At 33.2% G+C, this 26071-nt stretch overlaps 1 protein-coding gene across 6 annotated transcripts in view; it reads left to right on the top strand.

Annotated features, from left to right (window-relative positions):
* Window positions 1–26071, top strand: part of GRIK2 (glutamate ionotropic receptor kainate type subunit 2) — a 744221-nt gene that overhangs the window by 679540 nt on the left and 38610 nt on the right. The gene's annotated exons all lie outside the window — the stretch shown is intronic.

The following is a 26071-nucleotide window of genomic DNA, read 5'->3' as shown; positions in this document are numbered from 1 at the left end:
ATAAACTCTGGGAATTTAAAGATTTGAATTCTAGAAGGAATTTTGCCTCTAAAACATGAGATGCTAATACTAAGTGAATAATTTAAGGCTTCACTTTTGACTTTTCCAACTGTAAAATATTTTCTAACAGTATTTTTCTGATCAAAATAATTTTATGAGTCCTGACGAATCCACAGCAAACTCCTAGTCAATCATAGCGACTCTCATTGAAAGTGAGTGCTTCAGGACTTTGAAAAATAATAGCTACTATATGGCTACTTATAACGAGAACCATGCTATTATAATATAAATCTCAAGGAACAAACTTCAAAATGCTGTGTTATACATATTTTGTAAATAAATAATATGTAATATATATGTATACACACGTCCATAGTTACAATAAAGTTTAAAGAACAAATTTTTTACTGCTGTTAAGTAACAGAAGAACAGATTTAGATCAAATTACTTAAAATTAACATCAAAAAGTATTATTGGTATAAGTTAATTGAAATAAATTAGTACAATCAGTTATTTTGAAAATGTAGATCTAAGTATTTATTAGATTGTTTTTTATCATGGTTACTAGATGGTTTATGTAGATATGTACTTTATGTTTTCTGAACACATAAAATGAAAAATAATTGTCAACTAATGAATCCTTTCGATCTGGCATTTTGTGGTTCTATATCACAGACTTACTTTTGTTTGCTCCATTTTGAATCGTGCCCTACTTTATCATCATTACAATGATTTCTTGTGGGGCTTTTATATAAATTTCAAGTTGATTCAGTTTCTACTTCTAGTTGCTTAAATTTAAGAGATTATTTGCATCTCTTGAATCTATAGCTCTTTAATTCTGTAACATTACTTGTCCTGAATTATTAAAATGAAGGTTCATATGACTTCTGTTAAGGTTCTTCATTCATCTCCACTTCTCTGTCTGTGAAATAGCTTCAACAGAAACTGTTAAAAAGGCAGAACTTCTTTTTCCCCAAGTGGCCGCAGTAAAGGGAAGTGATAGACTGACAAGACTTTTGGCTGTAAGAAAATGACTTCTGTATTAGTTACTCCCTAAAACTTGATATACAAAAAATATTTGATACTCTAAGTTTCCTGATTGAACTAATGAGTTTACTCTTGCCTATACCTACTTCCCCATCCTTGATTTTATTTTTCCAAACTCTTACTGTGTAAACTGCCTAATTTTGCTATGTATGAGATACATGGACACCCTCAATAACTATACTATATTAGGTAGGAAATCATATTATTGTGTGTGAGATGAGTGGTAAAATGAGTGTATGTAGTCTTCTGGGAAAAATCATTAATAAGTATTACCTTGTTTAAAAGGCTTTAGGAACCGTGAAATACAAAAGCAGGGCATGTGCATATATTTGTGCTTTTAACGCTTGCGTGAAATATATAACTACAGTTTTATGAAAACTTAAGTAACATGTATGTATATACATATATAAATTAATAAACTTTATTTTAGAGCATTTTAAAGCTCACAGCAATATTGAACAGAAAGTAGAGAAAGTTACAATATACCCACCAGTCAACACACATGCACAATCTCTCCCACTATCAATATGCTGCAACAGAATGGTTATACCTGTTACTATTGATGGACTTAACACTGGAACATCATTTATCACCCAATGTCCATAGTTTATATTGTTTCACTCTTGATATTGTATTTTATGGGTTTTGAAAAATGTCTAATGATATTTATCTATCATTATAATGTAATGCAAAATAATTTCACTGCACTTATCCTGTGTTCTCCCTATTCCTCCCTCCCTCCCTCCCTTCCTCCCTCCCTCCCTCGGTCCTCTTCCTCCCTCTCCTCCTCCTCCTCTCCCTTCTTCTTCTCCTTCACCTTCTCCTTCTTCTTCTCCTCCTTCTCCTCCTCCTCCTCCTTCTTCTTCTTTTTTCTTCCCTTTTCCTTTTTTTTTTTTTTTGAGACAAAGTCTCACTTTGTCACCCAGGCTGAAGTGAAATGGTGCAATCTAGGCTCACTGCAACCTCTGCCTCCCAAGTTCAAGTGATTCTCCTGCCTCAGCCTCCCCAGTAACTGGGACTACAGGCATATGACAACATGACTGGCTATTTTTTTTGTATTTTTTAGTGGAGACTGGGTTTCATGGTGTTAGCCAGGATGGTCCCGATCTCCTGACCTCGTGATTCTCCCCTCTGCCTCCCCAAGTGCTGCAGGCATGAGCCGCTGCACCTGGCCCCCTCCCTTCTTCTTAACCTGTAACAATCACTTTTCTTTTTATCTATAGTTTTGCTTTTACCAGAATATCATACAGTTGGAATTATACAGTAAGTAGTCTTTCAAGACTGGCTTCTTGCACTGAGTAATATGAATTTTATTTTCTTTCATGTGTTTTCTTTATTGGGTAGAGAGTTCATTTCTTTTTAATAAATAGTACTTATTCCATTGAGTTGGGGGACCTCAGTTTATTTATCCACCCATCTCATGAAAAACATCTTGGTGGCTTTTAAATTTTGACAATTATGAATAAAGCTGCTGTAAACATTCATGAATAGGATTTTGAGTGAACATAAGTTTTCAATTCATTAGGGTGAATATCAAGATACATGATTTCTGGATTATATGAGAAGATTAAGTTTGGTTTTATAAGAAACTGTCATGCTGTCTGCTAAAGTGTCTCCCAAAACGGCACCGTTTTGCATTCCCACTAGCAATGAGTAAGAGTTCCTGTTGTTCCACATTCTTACTAATGTTAGATGTTTTCAGTGTTCTGGATATTAGCCATTTTCATAGGTGTGTGGTGGAATCTTAATGTTGCTTTAGTTTGCAATTCCTTAATGATACATGATGCTGAAAAAAAATTTATAGGCTTTCTATCTATAGCTCTTCCTTGGTAAGGTGTCTGTTTTGATCTCTTTCCCATTTTTAAAAATGGGTTGTTCATAAATTTCAAGAGTTCTCTGAATATTTTGGATAATAGTCCTTAATTGAAAGGATTTTTTGCAAGTATTTTTTTCCTGGTCTGTCATGTCTTCTCATTCTTTTAACATTGTCTTTTGCAGAGCAGGGTTTTAAATTTTAACAAAGTCCAGCTTATGAGTTATTTCTTTTATAGATAATGTTTTTGGTCTTATATCTAAAAAGTCATTCCCATACCGAAAGTTACCTAGATTTTCTCCATTGCTATATTCCATATTTTGTAAGGTTAGTATTTTATATTTCACTCTGTGATCCATTTTATATTATTTTTTGTGAAATGTGTAAGGTCTGTGTCTAGATTAATTTTTCTTTTTTAAAGTTTTTCTAGCACTATTTGCTCCATTGTATTGACTTTGTTCCTCTGTCAAAGATTAGGTGACTATATTTATGTTGGGATACTTCTGGTATATTTATTTTGTTCTATTGATCAGCTTATCTATTTTTTCACCAATACCACACTATGTTGATTACAGTAACTTTACAGTCAGTCTTGACATTGGGTAGTGTCAGTCCTCTTACTTTGTTCTTCCCTTTTTTGTTTTGAATTGAGTACTCTGGGCCTTTGGCCTCTCCATGTAAACTTTAGGCTCAGTTTACCAAAATGCATATAATAATTTGTTAAGATTTTGATTAGAATTGTGTTGACTTTATAGATGAAGTTGAAAAAAACTGACACCTTGACAATATTGAGTCTTGCTATCTGTGAACATGAATATCTCTCCATTTATTTGGTTCTTTTTTTGAAATCATTCATCAGAGTATTATAATGTTTCTCATATAGACCTTGTGCATATTTTAAGAGATTTATACTGAAATATTTCATTTTGGAGGGTGCTAATGCAAATAATAATGTTTTTTTTTTCAAATTACATTTGCTAGTATATAGGAAAGTAACTATCATTTGTATATTAACTTTGAATCCTAAAACTTTGTTCTAATTGTTTATTGGCTCCAAGAGGGGGTTGTTGGTATGTGACCTTATTTCTGGATTCTCTATTCTGTTCCATTGGTCTATGTGTCTGTGTACCATTACCATCCCGTTTTGGTTACTGTCGCCTTGTAGTATAGTTTGAGGTCAGTAATATAATGCCTCTAGCTTTGTTCTTTTTGCTTAAGTGTGCCTTGACTATTTAAGCTCTTTTTTGGTTCCATGTGAATTTTAAATTTTGTTTTTTTTCTAGTTCTGTGAGGAATGTTATTGGTAGCTTGATCAGAATAGCAGGAATCTGTAAATTGCTTTGGGCCTTATGGCCACTTTAAGGATATTGATTTTTCCTATCTATGAGTATAGAATGTTTCTCTCTTTCTTTGTGTCATCTTTGATTTCTTTGAGGAGTGTTTTGAAATTCTCATTGTAAAGATCTTTTACCTCCCTGATTTGCTGTATTCCTAAATATTTTATTCCTTTTGTGGCGGTTGTGAATGGGATTGTGTTCCTAATTTGGCTCTTACCTTGGCTGTTGCTTGTGTATAGGAATGTTAGTTATTTTCATATGTTGTTTTTGTACCTGAAACCTTGCTGAAGGTTTACCAACTTATTGAGCTTTTGGACTGAGAATGCAGAGCTTTCTAGATATAGAATCATGTCATCTGCAACCAGGGATACTTTTAATCTTTCTTTTCCTACTTTGGTGTCATTTATTTTTTTCTCTTGCCGCATTGCTCTGGTCACGACTTTCAATGCTATTTTGAATAGGAGTGGTAAGAGAGGGCGTCCTTGCCTTGAGCCAGTTTTCAAGGGGAATGCTTCCAGCTTTTGCCTATTTGGTATGATGTTAGCTGTGGGTTTGTCAGATAGCTCTTATTATTTTGAGGTATGTTCCTTCAGTATGTGATTTGTTGAGAGTTTTTAACATGAAAAGATGTTGGATATTATTGAAGCCTTTTCTGCATCTATTTAGATAATCATGTGGTTTTGTCTTTAGTTATTTTTATATGATGAATCACATTGAATTGATTTGTGTATGCTGAACCAACCTTGAATCCCAGGGAAAATGCCTACTTGATTGTGGTGGATTAGTTTTTGATGTGCTGCTCGATTCAGTTTGCTAGTATTTTGTTGAGGATTTTGCATCAGTGTTCATCAAGGATATTGTCCTAAAGTTTTCTTTTTTTGTTGTACCTCTGCCAGGTTTTGGTATCAGAATGATGTCAACCTCATAGAATAAGGTAGGGAGGAGTGCTTCCTCCTCAATTTTTTGAAATAGTGTCAGTAGGAATGGCACCAGCTCTTCTTTGTACATCTAGTAGAATTTGGTTGTGATTCTCTGGTCCTGGGCTTGTTTTTTGATTGATAGGCTACGTATTACTGATTAAATTTTGGAGTTCATTATTGTTCTTTTCAGGGAATTAATTTCTTCCTGGATTAGTTTTTGGAGACTGTATGTGTCCCGTAATTTATCCATTAATTTATCAATTTCTTCTAGATTTTTATATGTGTGTGCAAAGTGGTGTTCATAATAGTCTTTGATGGTTATTTGTATTCCTGTGGGGTCTCTTCATTATTTCTCATTGTTATTTGGATCATCTCTTCTTCTTCTTTATTAGTCTAGCTAGGGTCTATTTATTAATTTTTTTAAATATTGTATTCCTGTAATTCATTGTATTCCTGTAATATTCTCTTCATTATTTCTCATTGTTATTTGGATCATCTCTTCTTCTTTATTAGTCTAGCTAGTGGTCTATTTATTATTATTATTTTTAAAACCCACACCTGCCTTCATTGATCTTTTGAATAGTTTTTCATGTCTCAGTCTCCTTCAGTGTAGGTCTGATTTGGGTTATTTCTTGTCTTTTCCTAGTTTTGGGCTTGGTTTGCTCTTGCTTCTCTAGTTCTTTTAATTGTGATGTTAGGTTGTTAAATTGAGTTCTTTCTAACATTTTGATGTGGGCATTTAGTGCTATAAATATGTCCCAGAAATTCTGTGTCCCAGAAATTCTGGCATGTTATATCTTTGTTCTCATTCATTTCAAAGAACTTCTTGATTTCTGCCTTAGTTTCATTATTTACCTCAAAGTCAGTCAGGAGCATGTTGTTTCATTGCCATCTAATTGTATGGTTTTGAGCTATTTTCTTAGTTTTGAATTCTATTTTATTATGCTGTGGTCCAGGAGACTGGTTGGTATGACAGGGAGGTTCTTTTGCATTTGCTGAGGATTGTTTTATATCTGATTGTATAGTTGATTTTAGAGTATATGACAAGTGTAGAAGAAAAGAATATATATTCTGTTGTTTTGGGGTGGAGAGTTCTATAGATGTCTATCTGCTCCATTTGGTCAACTGCTGAATATCTTTCAAGTCCTGAATATCTTTGTTAATTTTCTGACTCAATGATCTGTCTAATGCTATCAGTGAGGTGTTGAAGTTTCCCACTATTATTGTGTGGGAATCTAAGTCTCTTTGAACGTCTCTAAAAACTTGATTTGGGAATCTAGGTGCTCCTATCATGGGTGCATATATATTTATTCTAGTTAGTTCTTCTTGTTGAATCGAACCCCTTACTATTATTTAATGCCCTTCTTTTTTTATCTTTGTTGATTTAACGTTTGTTTTGTTTGAAATTAGAGTTGTAACCCCTGCATTTTTATTTGTTTCTCTTGCTTGGTAGATTTTTCTCCATCCCTTTATTTTGAGCCAATTACTGTCATTGCATGTGAGATGGGTTTCTTGAAGACAGCATACCATTGGATTTTGCTTCTTTATCCACTTGCCGCTCTGTGCCTTTAAACTAAAGGCATTTATCCCATTTATATTCAAGGTTAGTATTGATATGTGTAGACACACACAATCCTACACCAGAGCCCTGCCCTACTGCTAACACCACTATTGGTACAGATGCATAAACAGTTGCTAGCATGGCCCTTGCCCCCCAAATCATACTGCCACTGTTGCTGTGTCCAACACCTGCACAGAGGCCAGCACCCTGGCACCCACTAGCACTCTACAGCAGCTAAAAGCATGAACTCCACCATGCTGCTGCTGCCACTTCTTCTGGTGCATGCAAATGAGTACAGATCCCACTGTCACTGCCCTGTGAAGTGCTTTGGCTGGTACCACCCTTCAGAGTATTGTGATCAGTGGTCCAGGAGCACCTCAGCTCCTCTGGCACAGCAGGTCCCTAACCTTGAGGAACCAGAAATCAAAGCTATGACCTAATATCAATGGCTCTCCAACCAGATTTAGAAAATCCAGTCCAGGAGTCCTGACCTGAGCCTTGGCACCCTTAAATCTTCCAGTAATGAAGCCAGTTGACTGAACTCACCTTATATCACAATCAAACCCCCAAGGTCATCAAATAGGATAAAAGAAAAAAATCCAAAGGACAGCAACTTTAACTATTGAAGGAACATCAGCCCACAAAGATGAGAAAGAACCAGCACAAGAACTCTGACAACTCAAAAAACTAGAGTATGTTTCCTCCAAATGACTGCACTAGTAGTCTAACAAGGATTCATAACTGGGCTCAGATTGCTAAAATGACAGAAATAGAATTCAGAGAATGAATAGGAATGAAGATCACAAAGGTTCAAGAGAACATTGAAACCTAGTATAAAGAAGCAAAGTCAATAAAACATTACAGATGCTGACAGATAAAATAGCCAGTATAGAAAAAGAACATAACCAATCTGATAAAGCTGAAAAACACACTATAAGAATTTTATATTGCATTTGCAAGTATTAACAGCAAAATAGACCATGCTGAGGAAAGAATCTCAGTTTGAAGACTGTTTTTCTGAAATAGGAGAGTCAGAAAAGAATCATTAAAAAAAGAATGAAAAGGGCCAAACAAAACTTCCAAGAAATATGGTATTAGATAAAGAGATTGAATCTACAACTCACTGGTGTCCCTAAAAGATGGGGAGAATAAAAGCAACTTGGAAAATATATTTCTAGATATGATCCATGAGAACTTCCCCAATCTGGCTCAAGAGGCCAACAATCAAATTCAGGAAATGCAGAGAACTCCCACAAAATATTTCACAAGAAGATTATACTCAAGACACATAATCATCAGATTCTCCAAGGTCAAAATGAAAAAAAAAATTGTTAAAAGCAGCTAGAGAGAAAGAACAGGTCACCTACAAAGGGAAGCCCATTAGACCAGCAGTGGACACCTCAGCAGCAACCCTATAAGCCAGAAGAGATTGGGGCCTCATATTCAACATTCTTAAAGAAAAGAACTCCCAAACAAGAGTTCCATATCCAGCTAAACTAAGCTTCATAAGCAAAGGAAAAATAAGATCCTTTCCAGACAAGCAAATTCTGAGGGGATTTATTACCTCTAGGCCTGCACTACAAGAGCTCCTGAAAGAAGCACTAAATATGGAAAGGAAAGACAATTACCAGTCACTACAAAACACACTTGTATATTTAGACCACACAAACAAGTTGGCATAATAAACAGCTGAAAACATGATGGCAATAAAACAGCCACACAAACAAGGTGGCAGGAGATAGAGAGAGTGAAGGGGGAACTGCCAAACACTTTTAAAACCATCAGGTTTTGTGAGAACTCATTCACTGCCATGAGAACAGCATGATGGAAACCGTCCTTATGATCCAAACACCTCCTCACCAGGTCTCTCCCTTGATACCTTGTGATTACAGTTCCAGATGAGACTTGAGTGGAGACATAAAGCCAAACCATATCAATTGCATATGATATTCCTATGTGTAGTTTTTTTGTTGCTGTTTGGTTGGTTTGGTTTGTTATCTGTCCTGCTTTGTGTTCTCTGTACTTTCTGGATATGTACTTTGATATCCGACATTAACTTGAGGACAATTTCCAGGCATTATTGCCTCATATATTTTTTTCTGTTCCTTTCTCTCTTTCTTCTCCTTTTGCTATTCTTATTATGTGTATATTATACATTTTATAGTTTCCCACAGTTGTTAGATATTTTGTTCTGATATTTTTTTCAGTATATTTCTATATTTTTCAGTTTGAGAATTTTCCATTGTTGTATTCTCAAGTTAAGAGATTCTTTCCTCAGGTGTGTCCAGTCTAGTACTAAAACCATGAAAGTCTCATTATTCATTTCTTTACAATGCCTTTGATCTCTAGCATTTCTTTGTTAGAATTTCTATCCCTCTACTTACATTGTCAATCTGTTCTTGCTTGTTGTTTACTTTTTCCATGAAGGCCATAGAAAAATAACCATAGATTTTAGGAATTCTTGGCCTGATAATTCCAAACTTACCACCATATCTGACTCTGGTTCTGATGATTGTTCAGTCTCTTCAAACTTGTTTTTTTGCCTTGTAGTATGTCTTATAACTTTCTGTTGGAAATTAGACATGAGGTACTGGGTAAATGTAACTGTAGTAAATAGGCTATTAATAATGTAGTGGGAAGATATAAGGGGAGGGTAACTTTTTCCAGTCCTATTATTAAATCTCAAGCTTTTGGTGAGCTTCTGCTTCTGGTCTACAATCTTCACGAGTGCCTCACAGGCCCCTCCTCTGTTTCAGGTGAGGCAGAATGACTGGAAGGAACTGGAATTGTGTATTTCCCTTCTACTACATGGAAGAATAGAGAGAGCTTGAGTTGGGTATTTTCCTTCCCGCCAGATAGGTTAGGCTCTGATATAACCCCAGCAATTTAGGCTCTGGTGAAAGAATTTCTCCTGAGGACTGGCCTTGTTGAAAAGGACAGTAAATATACTGTGAAATATTTAAAAACAGGTCCTACACCATTACTGGGTTCCCCTAGAGTTTATCTTTTAGTTTCCCCCCCATTTCTGGCACTCAGCAATTCCTCAATTAATTGTCAGTTTAGGGTTTTCCACCTCAATGGTACTTGTCCCCATTGAGGTTTCTGCTCATGGATATCTGCTTCAGTAATTTGTGGTTCTCTATATTCACCTATCTGGCTCTCTAATGTTGGGGGAAGCAGTTTGCCCTGTGATATCTCTTCTTTAAAAGATCTAAGAAGCATTATTGACTCTTCAGTTTGTTCACCTTTTTCACTTGGTAAGATGTAATAAAGACTTTTGAACTCTTTAAATGCTGCACTGGAAACAGTACTTTTAAAAATAGCAGTGTTGTTAGGAAAGACCAATGAAATCTTAATGTTCAATGATTGTAGTAAGAATGCAGCTTGTTTTCTAAAAGTAAGCAACACAAAATATTCTATGAGACATTCTAATGGCATTTTATTTTGTTTAAAATAAAATTAATTTTTTTTTTTTTTTTCTGAGAAGGGGTTTGAAATAATAGTTTTATACTATGTTTTCATTTGACTATATAAACTTTTAAAAATAGATACAATTTGACTTGGCTTTATTTAAATAGATTTTTGTTAGTAGCATTTGCTCTGGCAAGTCAGTTGGTTATGCTAGCAGTTATCTTACTTTTATCAAGTAAAAATGATGCATCAGCTGAAATTTAAGGCTAGAGTCAGTCAAACTGCCATCTCAAAACTTGTCTTTAACATCTGGTTTGATACCTCCTTGACATGATATCTTTTAGATGGATGGTGTTACAGGAAACTCCGCATTACCAAAGGCAGCATTCCTGGACATCTGCAGCTTTTTTAGAATCAACAGAAATGCTCTTGTGAAGTAGCTGTGACATCTAGCTCAGCAAATGCTGAAATTATGCTAACTGTAAAATACACTTCCTCTTCCTAATGCAACTGCTCTTTTGGGAAAAGTTACTATCACAATCGCCCCAGATGAACATTCTTCCTCAGATGCTGACATTTTATCCTGAGTGTTCAAACACCTCCCTGCCTTTCCAGAAAGGAGAGCAGTGATTTTTCATAGGTGGGCATTTACTCTTCGGCTTTCCTAACTGTGTGAGGTACAAACATTCTCTGTGTCAACCTATGTATGGGATTTGTGTCAGTCTTTTCAGTTTATCACTTTTCAACCAGTTTAGGATTATAAGCTTTATTTTTACACACATACCAACCAAGGCAAAGGAGTATTGGGAATCAAAGCAAAAGCACTGCTCTCTTCTAATAAATTATCCTTGACATATCTACTCTTAATCTTTTAAAGTCATCTTTATATATCCCTTTTTAAATTAATCATCTAACTACTTCTAGATCTCCTTCTACGAAATATCTAATGGTTGTCTATTTCATATTTAGTGTATTATGCTCATGATTTATTTGTGCATCAATGGAAATATCTAATTTATCATCATATTACCCATACAGTTGTTAAAAACATTTCAGATAGATGCAAGATTTTAAAAAATATTGTTTTCTGCTTTATAAATAACGATGTTTAGTTAAGAAAAACATTCTTTAGGTTAAAAAGACTATATTGTCTAGAAATAATATACAGTGCTTACAGGAAATAAGTGACATTCCATAGAGGAAGCATCTCAGGGTCCTGTCTTTGATATGATTGCTAAGAAAACTCTTAGACCTTTCATTTTGAAATTGTTTTTAGAACACCCTTGCTTATGACACAAGAACTAATTGCTTTATTTATAGTGTTAAAGAAAAAAATAATCTGTGATACATGTTAAAACATTGTATGGCAGACTTTCTTCAGGAACTTTGCTGTAGCTTTAGGGATCACTGCAATGATGGCACATTGTAGTAGTGAAGAGATATTGGGATCAACTCAGAATATTGGGATCAACTCAGAATATATCATGGGCAAGTGGAAATTTATAGCCATGGAGCAGACTGGGGCTCGGTGGGTGAAAAATTGCTAAAAGGAAACATCAGGGTAAGGAGATTCTGCCTAAACCATCCTAAGAAGATTCTGCTGAAGACGGGCCAAGGTGATCAGACATCCCTTGCAGGATGATGAAGAATGAGGAACCCAATGAGATATTTTAGGTCATTGGACATTAAGAATGGGAACTTCTTGCTAAACTGACTTAACAGGGTTCTTTGCTAAAACTGGATTTTATAAAGAAGATCATAGATGTGCACAGGTGAAGGTTCAAAAGCCTTGGAAAAGTTTGATCAGAAAATATTTGTCAATAGCTATTCCTGCTTTTAGAACAATAACAAAAATAGTATATAATGTATGCATTATTTTACTTAAAATACTGTGACTTTTTCAAAAAGAAAAACTATCTTAATATTAGAATTGTTATTAATGAGGATATTCCGAAGGAACAGTATAACATCTGAAGGTAATTTCAAAAGAGAAACTTGAAACATTCAAGCAAATTTAAAATAAAATGACTATTTTGAAAATGGAAGAGCAATTTATATGTATATATTTGAGAATATTCATGTAAAAATAAGTTGTTTTAAATTTTCATTCTATAGAAAACTATGTGCTTCCTAGACATGGTCATAAAACTCATATGAGAAGTAAAGATAGTAAGAAACATTCTAATGAAAATAATAACACTTTTTATGAAATATTTCACATTTTATGTTTGTTTTCTCAGGAAGGATAGAAAATCTGAATGATAAAGACAAACAAAGTAAAAGTTCAAATTCTATTGTATTACAGTCTAAGATGTTGTTATTACTGGCATTGATTCCCCAGTTATTAAGTGTCAGAGTAAATAAACCTTTGTTTTTATAAAATCCTTATAAGGAAATGAAGTAAATGTGAGTACTGAACTTTTATTTCATGGAAAACTGAGGGTAAACTAGTTCCTTTATTTTTAGTTTATCTGATAATGGACGGTTAAAATAATACTCTTTACAAGATGAATAATTATGTAAATATATTACAAATAAATAATCCATCTACATTATGTTGACTGAACTTTAGTTTTAGTTCAGATAATTTTTATATTTAATACTGTTTTCACTAATGCTATTTAATAGCTTTCAGTTAGTAGTTTGTTAGTATTTAAAGTAAAATATTAAAACCCATCAATAATAATAGAGGTGATGTCCTAGAGTTTTACTGTTTGTTCTTTCAGAGGCTTATTAGTATTTTTTCAGGCTCCTATATTATATTCAGTTTTCACTTTGCCCCGTATTTTCAGGTGATGTTTCTTTTATTTAACTAAATTTAAATTCATCCATATCTAATTCTCATACATTTTTAGTCACAGCTGAGCTCCCCTGCTTATGTATTAAGAAGGTTGAATTATAATTATAATTTCTTTAAAGTGTCCTTGAAACTTCATCCAATCTGGAATGAATTTTGAATTTTAAAAAGTTGGTTTTGTGAACGGGAGTCAGTTTTGTTTTAAATAGTAGCATAGACCTTTCTTCACTTGTTTCAAACACAGCGTGGCCAGGATGCTAATACATTTGCAAACAAACAGGCAAACAAACAACAAAAAAAACACTATGGATATAAATATACCAACATTTTCTTGATTTTTAGAAGGCTAGATTTACATATTAATATAAATAATTTATATTATTTTTAAACTTCACTGGCTCTATCAAGCATACTTCTCTTGGTTCCTAAAATTCATTCTTTTTCTTTTCTTTTTAAATGAGTCTGTCTATATAACCCCTCCCACACACAAATATTATGTATATATAAAAATTTAATAAATAACTTATATATATATAACTGGGTAATGTTTCAAAACAGAGTCCATAAATCATGAGAAAAGAAACTCCATACACAGTTGTTAATGAATTAAAACCATGACTAATTTCTAAGTTTTTTTCTTATTCTAAAATTTGATAAAATTGGCTAATTAGTCCACTAGATTCCTTAGTGAAATAAATCTGAGAAAATATACCAATGATCACCATACATTTTAAATTTAAATTAATTTTTCTGGACATAGGTTACTTGGCCACTCTCCAGCATGCCATTCTTTTAACCACTCTAAGAAATTTAGAATTTCTTATTCTAAAATTTGATAAAATTGGCTAATTAAATATTAATATACACACACAGGTACACACATACATTTTCTGTGACTACACTTTGAGAGCCTGGTTTACTAGTTACTTTTGCATACTATTGTACCTTACATTTTGGTAATCCAAATGTGAGTAAGCCATGATTGTGCTACTGCATTCCAGCCTGTGTGGCAGAGTGAAAGCATGTCTCCAAAAACAAACAAACAAACAAACAAACAGACCTACCTTAATGCAAAAGAAATCAGACCAATTTTCATGATTGATTTGAATGTTTCCTTCAGCTATTCTATAATAACTTTATGCATAGTTCATACTGTCAGAATTAAGAAAGATGCATTATTGATTTTTTTCTGAAGATACATCTTCAATATTATATTTTTTATAATCTAGTGTTGCATTGCCATTGTACCTTCATCACTTGATCTGATCACTTCATTCATTTCTTCAAATATTTATTGAGCAAATGGGTAGACAACTAGCTATGCCTGCTAGAGCTTTGTCATCAGTCATTATTTTCTTTTTTAATCTTTAGTATAATAGAGAGCCATGTTTTCTGCCTTAAGAGTAACATGGAGCTTTATAAGTGAGTTAATGAAGGAAGAGTTTATATGATCAAGATTGAGATTTAGGAAAACCATGCTGGCTCAGTGTAGTGAATAGATTGAAAGGGACAGTGGTGGAGATGAGAGTAGTTGTTAAAGTGTTGCAAGAATGCAGAAGTGGTTAAGAGAATGGCATGCTGGAGAGTGGCCAAGTAACCTGTGTCCAAAAAAATTAATTTAAATTTAAAATGTATGGTGATCATTGGTATATTTTCTCAGATTTATTTCACTAAGGAATCTAGTGGACTAATTAGAAAATAAGGAAATGAAATCATGAAGAAAATTCTTTGATTAATTCTGTTATGAAAGGAAAGAGAGAAAGTATGATAACTACTGTGGAAAGTATGCTAACTAGAGGAAAGAAAATAAGACCTAAAAGACTTGAACATGTTTAAATGTTGTCGGTAGAAAGAGAGTGGTAAAAAAAGAAATAATTATATAAGATTCCTGTAAATAATGTAAGAATGTGATGGAATTTAAAGCAGAAAATGAAGGATTCGCTGTGGCTTGTAGGGTAACAAACAGAAAGAGAAGAGGGGAGATTTTGACAGACTTTGACATAAGAAGGTTTTGGATTGATTTTTGAGTGTGTTTCCATAAATGGTTTTATTTTTCTCTGTAAAGTAAAACCCAGGTCAACTACTAAAATTGAGTTGAGTCCACAGAAAGTTTTGAGTGTCAGGAAAGGAGCAATTTGAAATTGACGTTGTAAAGAATAAGTTGAAAGAGATACTAAGGTTTCTGGGCAGAGTTGAACATGTACTTCAGTTTCACTCTTATTAGTACCACTTTTTCCAGCAATGCTTTGCTGCTTCAGATTCAGAAGACATTGATAGTTGATTCTAGGATTGGGTTCGGTTAAACAGTTCAAAGGAAAGAGAGAGTTTAGTGAGTTTAAGATATTGGCAAAAGTAATATTGAGATTATATATCATGGAAAAATCATCTGAACATGGTATAATATAAAAAAGTAGAAATATCTAATGAATAGTAAGACCGTAGGTCTTTAGTGGGCATGAGGCTTCAGTGGAATTGGAAAATAGTACCAGTAAAGAAACTGAATAAACGAAGTGGGGAGAAAAAAGAGTCTAAAATCATAGAGCAGGAAAGTTGAGTAATTCATTTTGAAAGTAAAATAAATCCAGGTGTTGAAAATAGCGTTATGTGACCACGATTGGCTGAAGCACTAAGAAAAGTCTTAGTAATGATTTTGAGTGACTGACAAGTCACTCTGAGTCCTGTGTGAAGGGGACTCTATGTGAAAGACTCTGAGTGACTTACCAGTTTCAAGCTGGTAAAGGAGAAACAGCAGTATGCTGAAAATGACTTGTACTGACTTTCAGGAAATAAATTTACAGAAATTTTATGATTTGACTGACATAATACCTATAACTTGAAATTATTAAAAGTGAATCTAAAATCAGCAAGTACCACAAGTAAAAATAAAGCAAATAAAAATCAGCAAACACTACAAATCAGGGCAAGTCTTCCTTTTCCAGAGAGACAATTCTTAAACATTTACTAGTTCATCACTGAGGAGAAGCAGACATCTGTATCCAGGAAATGAATAGAAGACTGTAGTAAAATAAATCAGGTAGTAATATTGAATGGTACAAACCTTAAAAGAACAAGGTTTTGTACCTTTTCTTGCTTTCAAGAGGTGTGTGGAATGTGTGATTTAGAAGTAGGAAAGAAACAAGAAGGACATATTTTCCATTCTTGATATATGTGGAGTGTGAAATACATTTTTCATTAATGTATTAAAGCTGTACTTAAAATTAAATAGAATTTAAAATTATTTATGTAGAGCAATAACGTGGCTATCTTTCTGTTTTGTTTTAAAGCTGGGTCAGGTGTATATATATATGTATATATTTTTTCTTATTGAATGAAGCCATGAACAGAATATGAGAAAAAGAAGTACATGTCTAGTTATTCTTAAACTGATTTGATCATTACAAATTATAGGACTGTATTAAATTATCACATATGCCATGATATATACATATATATGTTATTTATAAATAAAAATACAACAAAAAAAGAACAAAAATAAATAAATATTAATGGATATATAGACCATCTCCACTGAAAAATATCTTGGAATTTATATAGCCTAATCCATTTATTCCACAATTGAACAAATTGACTTCTAGAGAGATACACTTACCACAGATCATTTAGCTTGGTAACTTTACAGCTGAAAGTAATATGCCTGTGTTCTAAAGTCCAGCATGATAGGAATAATTTCATTGTATGCATCTAGTCATTCATTTATTCATTTTTAAAATTTATTTAATAAGTATCTATTGATATCTATGATATACTAGACACTGTTCCAGGTACAACAGCTATAAGGATAGAAAAAATCCTTGCATTAATGGAGTTTTTATTCTAGCAGGTAGAGATAGAAACTGAACAGATAAATAAATGTAAAGAGGAAATACACAATATACTACCTAGTCATTAAGAAGTATGAATACAAATAAAATAGGAGGATAAGGTATATATATGGTGAGTCCAGGGTTTTAATTTTGAATGGGGTAAATATTAGAAATTCTCTTTAAAAAGTAATGTATCAGCAAACATCAGGAGGAAGTGGAGAAGTGAGACACATGGATATGCAGGGAAAGTGCATTCCAGCTAGAGAAAACAGCATAGTCAAAGCCCCTCTGCTAAATTGTACCCCTAATTAAAATGTGCTGCAAATTAATGATTAATATAATCATTAATTACTTTACACATATTCATATTGTGATATGTTTTAATTCTCAGTGTACTTGTAATGCATTATAAGACTTTAAGCTTTTCCAGGACAGGGGTCATGTTTTGTTTTTGGTAAATCTACGTACGCACAGTGCCTGGCATGGTCATATATACCAAGCTGGTGGTCAATATATATTAAAATGAAAGATCAAATTAATGAATGAATATTCTAGTGAATTATTAAATAGAACAAGTTGAGTTTTAAAATAAAACTTTTGTGTCTCTAAGTCTCCTCACCTGAAAAGTCCTGGCTTTAAGGGTCCTGTTGGTTAAAGCTCCTACCTCAGCAAAAGCTCAGGGTGCTTTTTCTGTTCTTGCTTACCAGGGTGATTAAATACCAATAGAGGGGAAAATAAGTTTCCATATCCTTAAAAAATTATGAATTATTTTAATGGTAAAGACATATACATAGACACTTACATATATATACATGAAGACAGTAGGCATATGCTACAGTCATCGCGTGTACAAGTACTGTGCTTTTCTTTTGATTGATTATGTAAAACAAGCAATGAGAATAAATTCTGATTATCTTTACAGAGCTTTATGGCCTGTCAAAATGGCTTTAGATGAATTTTCTCATTTATTTATCACAATACTTCCACAATATTGTTAAAGAAGCTTTTATTACATTAGGTAGGGAAAATAAATTATGGCTTATCCAAGGTCCTTCACTGACCCAGTGTGGTAAAGTTTCTTAATTTCATTTCAGTTTGGCCACATGACAGTAAAATATATTCTTGATGGCTATTATTTACAAGAAAATAAAACATTTGATCAGGAAACTTGAAGACATCTCATTTAAAAGATAATATGCAATGAATCTTCATTATGAGAGACTTGGAATGGTACACAATGAACTATCAAACACTGTTTCAACTACGTAAAAAGGATAACTGTCTTTAACTGCACCAAATGATACTAAACTTGCTGCCTATCATATTATGCTTAGTCACTCTGATCTCTTTTATTCCTCTATTAACTCACAGTGACACTGAGAAGAGCAATTCTCTCTGTTTCATTGTCCTTCCCTTCAAATATCCTGTTTTAAGAGATTACAGATGCCTTGAGATAACACTGCCAGAATTATCCCAAGGACTGACAGGTTTACTAACAACTGAATGCTTTTCAGATCACTGCACTGGACTCAGAACCACCTTTGATATGAATCACATATGGCTTCAGTTTTGTTTCCCTGAATTAACTCTAATTTCCTAGTGACCAAGGTCAGATGAGTCCAGATAGGGCTCAGCTGTTCTTACCTAGCACATATGTTCCAGTATTGTTGGTAATTTATTTCTGTAATAAAAAATTAAAATGGAAATCTCAGCCAGAATCTCTTTTACCAAGGGAGACCTTGCTATAGCATTAGGGCTTATTACATGTAACTTTTTCATAACAAAATAAGAATTATTATTATAGCTAAATATTTAAGTTAGTATTATAAACAAAATTGGTCATGTGAAATTTATTCAAAAAGAATAATTTGAGTAAGTACCAAGTACCACAAAATTTACATTGTTAATTTTAAAAAGTCAGAAATCACTGTATTTGCTTTTATCAATTTTGCTGTATTAATCTATATACCAACGTTAAACTAATTCTGGCATATTTATTATTTAGGAGATAAAATTTGTATTTATAAATGTCTATTAATTCAAAAGAGATCGAATTTGTTTTTCAGATTACTTCAAGATATTTTGGGTGTTGTACCACCTGATTAACTTTTTAAGGTATCTGAGCCGAAGTCTACATTTCTATTATGTCTAATAAAACATATTTCCAAACAGTATTCAATTTTCTTTGGTTGATGTGTTGTTGTTATGATATTTAAAACAAAATTAATGTTAAAGGTTTTGCATTTCATTCATGGAGAAAACTTTCCTGTAGAATGTACTTAAAAAGTTAATTCTAAATCCTTGCTTCAAAATGTTACACAAATATTGATAATGCTATTTTCTTATCACTTTTAGACAGTCAGGTTTATAAAAGCAAGTTCAATGAGCATAAGATGGTTTCTAAATTTTAATTTATTTTTGACAGCAAACAAAATGAATGAAGGTGAAGAATTCATTTGTGTACCTACGATAATTTAGGCCAAAGATTGCTTTAAAAAGAAGATGCCTTTGTATTTGTCAAATATGTTGCTCCCAGTAAAAGAAAAGATCTATGCAAGCGTTTCAAGAGTAAACCTTACCTTATTAGCTTTTCATAATATTTTAGAAGAAATTCAAAACAAAATTGCAGAGCACTATTCTTACATTGATATTTTACCAGTTCACTAAAACATTCAGAAAAGAAATTTACCCTAAAATTTGTTAGTCTTTTGAGACTTGCAAAGAGCCAAATAATTTCCAGGTTGCAAACTTTATTTAGTGTTCTAGCAGAAGCTAAACTAAAATGTCTGTAAGTTTTAAATTGTTAGATGTATGTTTAAAATATTTTAAATATTTACATTGTATGCTCTTTTTAATACACAAAATTATTTGGCAATTGTGAATTTTAAAAAGGGTTGTATTTCTTATTCCTTTAAAGTTCATTTTTGACAAAAATATCTTATTTTGTTGATGTTTCACGATCCATAAAAATTGCTACCATAAGCAGATAGTGTCTTATGAACTGATTTTATTGGTTTGTGCTGATGTAGCAAAAAAAAAATCAGCTTACAAGTTTCGTTGTTTTTATAAAACAAACATTGCTAAACATTGACACCCCACATCCATCTAATGTAACATAGAAAAATAAGTTTATTTAATGTGGGGCAGAATTAAGGAAAGGAGGAATAAAATAGAAATACATTCTAGTATTTTTAGTGGCAGATAAGTTGAGTGGCAAAATAAGATGATTTTATTTACAAAAACTTAAAAATACATTTTTCTTTTAGTGCTTTTTTTTACATATGCATTTCATACAATATCTCTGAGACATTATTTAACTGATTTTCTTGGCTTTATCTGGCTAATTACTCTGTATAATATAGCTATTAGGCTAATACTTAAGAAATCTTTTTTTTTATTTTTGTCAAATAAGTTATAATGTTTTTAGGTTTTATGTAATTAAAATTCTTTTGTAAAATCATGATGCCATAAATTTTATCTATTTTCACTTTCTTTTAAAGCAAGAAGCTTTGGTTCTCTCAACTGTGAAGGAAATAAAAATATTTTAGCTATTTCTTATCTTTTACCTGGCTACGCCCAAGTTGAGCTCTTTATTATCCTGTAATTTGTTGTTACCTCAATTCTTTGCTAATGGAAAATTATTTTATGATGTACTTAACTTACTACTTGTCTTTTATATTATATATTTCTCTTAGGTACTACATTCGTTTGGAAAGTATTTCCTAATAAATTTGGCAGCAGCTATGGACAGGGCCAGGATGTGCTCAATTCCTGAGTCTTTCCTGATATTCTGTCTCAGTCTTCACTTTCTCTCATCACAGCGGGCAGAGGACCTTCAAAGACTGGACATTATGGCTGATCAGCTTAGTCCCTATGTTTGATTTTAATCAGATCCCTTGGCAATGATCAGTATTTACTTCACTGAAAGACACTAACCATTGTCACAGGAGATGGAGCAAAATGTATTTACAGGTAGTTCCTCCAACAGGCCCGTTGTTTTCCACCTACAATATTTAGTTTATACTACAACTTTATATTTCCTTTCTTCTATGTCAGTTTGCATGCAACTTTCATATTCAACATAGAAATATTTGATTATTTATTTCATTTTTACCTCCTCACTGATCTTAAGTGCATTTTTATTCCTTTTCTTTAACTTGTACAGCTCCCATTTATTGATTTTTACCTTTCAAGTTCCTATAATCTATTTAACTTTGAGAATGTTCAACAACTTTCTGCTTTATTAAAAATAAATCTAGCTGAGCCTTCTGATTTTCTCCTTATACAATATATTTTACAGTGGAAGTATGATCCCATGGGTGTTTAATATAAATATTTTCAAACCACAAGTCAAGCCAATGGCAGTGTTTTAAATCCTCGTTTATTCCGCTCAGACCCACCTTATTAGGAACATCACTTTATTTTTTCAGCTTCACTGAGGTACAGTTGACCTCAATAAAACAATAACAATTGTATATATCTACAGTTTTGGAGAGTCTTTCCTAATAAATTTGACAGCAGCTACGCACATAGGCTAAGTCTCAATTCCTGAGTCTTTCCTGATATCTTATCTATATCTACATACATAAATATATATAATTATCATAATCAGTTTAATTAACGTATCCATTATCCTATATTTTTGTGTATGTGGTGAGAATTATATAAGATCTGTTCTCTTATCAACTTTCAAGTATAATTTTACAGTATAATTAACTGTAGTCACCATGCTAAATGACATAAGCTAGGCACAGAAAGACAAATGCTACATGATCTCACTTGTACATGGAATATTAAAAAAGTTGAATTCGTAGAAGCAGGGAGCAGAATAGTAGTTACCAGGCATTTGAGGGGAGGAAATGGGGAGATGTTAGCCAAAGAAACTTTGCATTATTGATTGTTCTTTCTTTGTCTGACATTTTAAACCTCTCCTTTCTTTTGAAACATCCCCCTGTTGGCATTTAAACATGCTCAAATCTCTTCAATCTTTTAAAATCTTACTTAAACCAAAATATTCTTCTGTCTACTGTCCTGGATCTGCTCATCTTCAGAATTGTACTTTTTATTTATTTTTTTCTTTTTGGCACTTACTGCTACCAGTTTACTTTCCTCAAATCCTTTCTTAATCCACTTTGATGTGACTTCTAAGAGCTTCACTCCCCTCAATTAGCCCTTGCTAAAATAACCAAGAAATTCTCTGTTGCCATATCCAAAGGAAATTATTCAGTTTTCATCATTTGTAGTTTTTTAGTACAATCACTATAAGGGACCACTTCCTCACTCAACTTTCTCTTGCCTTAATGTATGCAGTACTTAGATTTTCTTCCTTCTCTGTTTACTCTTTTTACGTTTCCTTAGCAGATTCAGCCTCCTATGCCAGTTGGTGAAATTCAAAATTCCGCAAGCCTTAATTAATCCTAGGACTCATCTCATCTTCCTCTCCTGTCTTTTTCCACATGTATCCACTACTTGGTCAATTGTATCTAATATGACATCAAAAAATCTACATGTTTAGCTTTGATCTCCCCTCTGAACTCCAGACTTAGATATATAACTTCATATTACAGATCCATTTGAAGGTTCCTCATGTGCCGTCAACACACTAGGTATACTGTTTCTCCCGTAAGATTTGATCTTCTTTCAGTTTTTTCCCTCTGTCAGTAATGCTGAAGTTTAAACCAGAAACCAAGGACTTTTTCAACCTACACCTCTTCTTTACTTTTTATATTTTAATAATTACCAAGTATTATGAATCACACACACACACACACACACACACACACACACACACACACCCCTTGAGTTTCTGGATATCTTTCCTTCTCCAACACCATCTCCAGAGTCCAAGTACTGTTTCCTTAGACTGATGCTATGTGCTTGTAAACGGTCTTTCTACATCGTAGTCTTAGTGATCCCTTCAAAATGCAAATCTGATTTCATCATCCATATCCAATCTGCTTCGTAATTGCCTTCACTTCTCACTGCTCCTATGGTTAAGGCATATTTTGTTCTTGCATGTTAACTATGAAACCTGGACCCTTGTCAGTGTCTAAAATTGTGCCTATTGCATAAAACTAATTCAATACACATATTTTATTTTACTTATTTATTTGTACTTTATTTTTAAATTTTTTAATAATTTCAACTTTTATTTTAGATTCAGGAGATACATGTGCAGGTTTGTTACGTGGATACATTATGTGATGCTGAGGTTTGAGCTACAGTTGACCACGTCACCTAGGTAGTGAGCATAGTCCCCAGTACGTTTTCAACCCTTGCCCCCCTCATCTTCTGCCCTTGGTAATCCCTAGTGTCTAGTGTTTCTATCTTTATGTCCATTAGTACTCAATATTTAGCTTCCATTTATGTCTGAGAATGTGCAATATTTGGTTTTCTGTTCCAGTGTTAATTCGCTTAGGATAATGCCCTCCATCCAGCTGCATCCATGTTGCTGTAAAATACATGATTTTGTTCTTTTTTTATGACTATGTAGTATTCTATGGTGATACACGTATTTTAAATAAGAGTAACTTGGCTCTGTGAAAGCAAAAATTGCACTGGGAAAAGCTAAACCAACAAGGAAGACTTTTCTATTCCAAAAACGAAGAGAGAGATCAGAACTCAATCTCTAAACTGGGCTGAAACTCTGGGGAGTTTTAAAGGATGGGTTGGGAGTTTTTAAGAGTGAAAGAGTTTTTAACAACATTTGGGTGGGTATGGGGGATTATGACCATATGTGTTTGCTAATTGGGTTTGTCCAAAGGATACATAAACTTTCTCATATCTTTGTCACAAAAAGTAGTTTTACAACTTGGAACAAGGGACCCTCTGTCTGAAGTTATGTTTCTACCTTTCCACAGAGACTGGAAGATAGAGATGCCTCCTTTTTTTTTTTTTTTTTTTTTTAATTATACTTTACGTTCCAGGTTACATGTGAACAACATGCAGGTTTGTAACATATGTATACATGTTCCAGGAGATGCCTCCTTTCTTGATGATTACCTTTCAAAGGATTGGCTCCAGGCCCTTTAGAAAGACAGTCTGGTGTTGAAAAACTGCCAAGAGCCTTTAAAAAAGATTTACATTTAAAAGGGACAAATAAAGAATTTACAATTACAAGAACTCTGAAGTCAATTATCTACGAGAAAGAAGGGAAAATACCCTGATGCTTAGGCTATCTGAATCACAAAGGGCTGAGTGAGCTTAAGATGGGGCCTGGAGGTCGGAAGGAGCCTGTCCCAAGTTTAAAAAGCTGAGGGAAGGCTTTAGTTCACCTTCATTACTCCTTATTTATTTTGCTATCATTTTCTAGGACTCTGTTCCTTAACTCATGGTGCCCCAGCCAAAGAATACTTTCTTCAGTTATCCCTCCTATCAAGTTCATATCCAAGATAGCATTTCTTGAGTGCTTTCTCTCACATTAGAGAGTTCTTGATGTTCTAAATGCATGAGAATGCATTTTGAGTTTTTGTTTTGTTGCATTTGTAAAATATTTCTTACCACTTTGAGGATCATTTATGCCATTCTGCTTGCTTTAGTCTTTATATTTTCAGCTGGAGGCTGTACTCAAATATCTGGTTATCCTTGGCTGTTTGATCATATTTAATAGATTTTAAAAGGCTCACTGCAAACTCTAGGTGCTTACTCAAAGCTGAAAAACTGAGTTTCACTGTGGAGTATGTAGTGGCTAATTTAGTTAGAAAATCCATGAAATGTATATTTAGATAGAGTTGGTGTAGTGCACTGATTAAGATTATACACCTTGTAGGTAATCTTCTCATGTTTGAGTCATGATTTTGCCAGTAGGTAGCCATGTAATTGTAGGCAAATCATTAACATCATTGTGTTTTGGTTTTCTTGTTTATAAAAGGGGTATGAAAATTCTTACATATTTTTATAAAAATTAAAAATTTTAATATTTGTAAATAATTTAGAATAACGTCTGACAGATACTAAAATTTATATATGTGACAACTTTTTATTATTACTATTAATACTATCTATTTTGCTTGAAAAAAATTTCTTTTCTTTCCGGAGGAAGTATACGAATCAAGAGGCTGACTGGTCTGCACATTGGTTATGGATTTCAACTTATTTCTTCTGGTTTTAATACGGTCTTCCCTGGCTCAACTGTCCAGCATGCTCTTGCTTCCTCCCAGAGAATAAAACCTCTAGTCCCTGCTTGGGTGGGATGGGGGAGTCATCATTCTATTCAGAGATAGGCTGTAACAATCTAACTGTTTTTTAATACATCCCTTCAATAAATTCTACTTTTTTAAAACCCATGTTTATTTTGGCTTCGAAAGACATGTAGGACTGACTATCTCTGGACATTTGTGGAGAGAGGGTGTATTCTAAAGTTACCCATTTCCTGGTAGGTGACCAGCAGATAATCATATTTCTTAAATTGGGCTTTGATATTTATTATGAGAATTAAAACACTTTGGGTGAATTTTCTATCTAAATATATTTTGCCATCTAAGTAGAAATACTTAGAGAAATGAAAAATCAGTGCTGGAAAGTATTTCAAGAATTTTAAGTGAGTATATGTTTTGTAAACTTATTACACCAATTAACTTAGTACTGTAGATCAGATATTTCAAATGTGAAATAATATGATAATTCATAGTAATTTAAAGTTAAACTATCTATATTTGTAAAGGATACAGTAGCAACATTTCTTAAAGTTGCTTGGTTTTCAGTTGTGATTAAAAAAAAAAGTTTGATGTGTTTACCACATGGATTACAGCAAAATATTCACAATGAATGAATTAATACACTATTATAAAATATAATTATCTTGGCCATGCATGGTGGCTCACACCTGTAATCCCAGCACTTTGGGAGGATGAGGCAGGCATGTTCAGTGTTTCACTGCAGAGCAAAGGTTTGGATTTCTACCCAGTCTTAGCTCTGATTCTGTCCTTGTCTTTATAGAACACTCATTGTACCTTTTTCTTTTTCCTAATAAATCATAAGGTACTTATTTCCATTTTATCATTGAAACAGTGCCAGGATTTTTCTCTGTAATATTGTGGGCCTGCCTTGTAGTGGAAATAGTGGTAATATCACATTTATTTCTTTGTACATGTAGAAATAAAAGCACACTTAAACTGTACAAAAAAGTCCATATCTATTTGCTTGAAAAGAGTTTTAACTTTTTATGATCATGCAAGCAGTACGATGAATATCCTTCCTGTGTTTATAACTTCAGGATTATTTGTGATATTTGTATAATAATTAAATGACGATAAGGGTTTCACATATGAACTTTCAAGGAGCAGATGCTAACGTTTTTCCTGTTTATGTTTTACCAGGACCTTCTGAACAAAACCTATTTTCTTATTTTAGTAATGAAATT

This window comes from Rhinopithecus roxellana, chromosome 4, assembly GCF_007565055.1.
Source record: "Rhinopithecus roxellana isolate Shanxi Qingling chromosome 4, ASM756505v1, whole genome shotgun sequence".
Lineage (NCBI taxonomy): Eukaryota > Metazoa > Chordata > Mammalia > Primates > Cercopithecidae > Rhinopithecus > Rhinopithecus roxellana.
The sequence above is the reverse complement of the archived record's forward strand: the minus strand, read 5'-3'. Positions and strand labels throughout refer to the sequence as shown.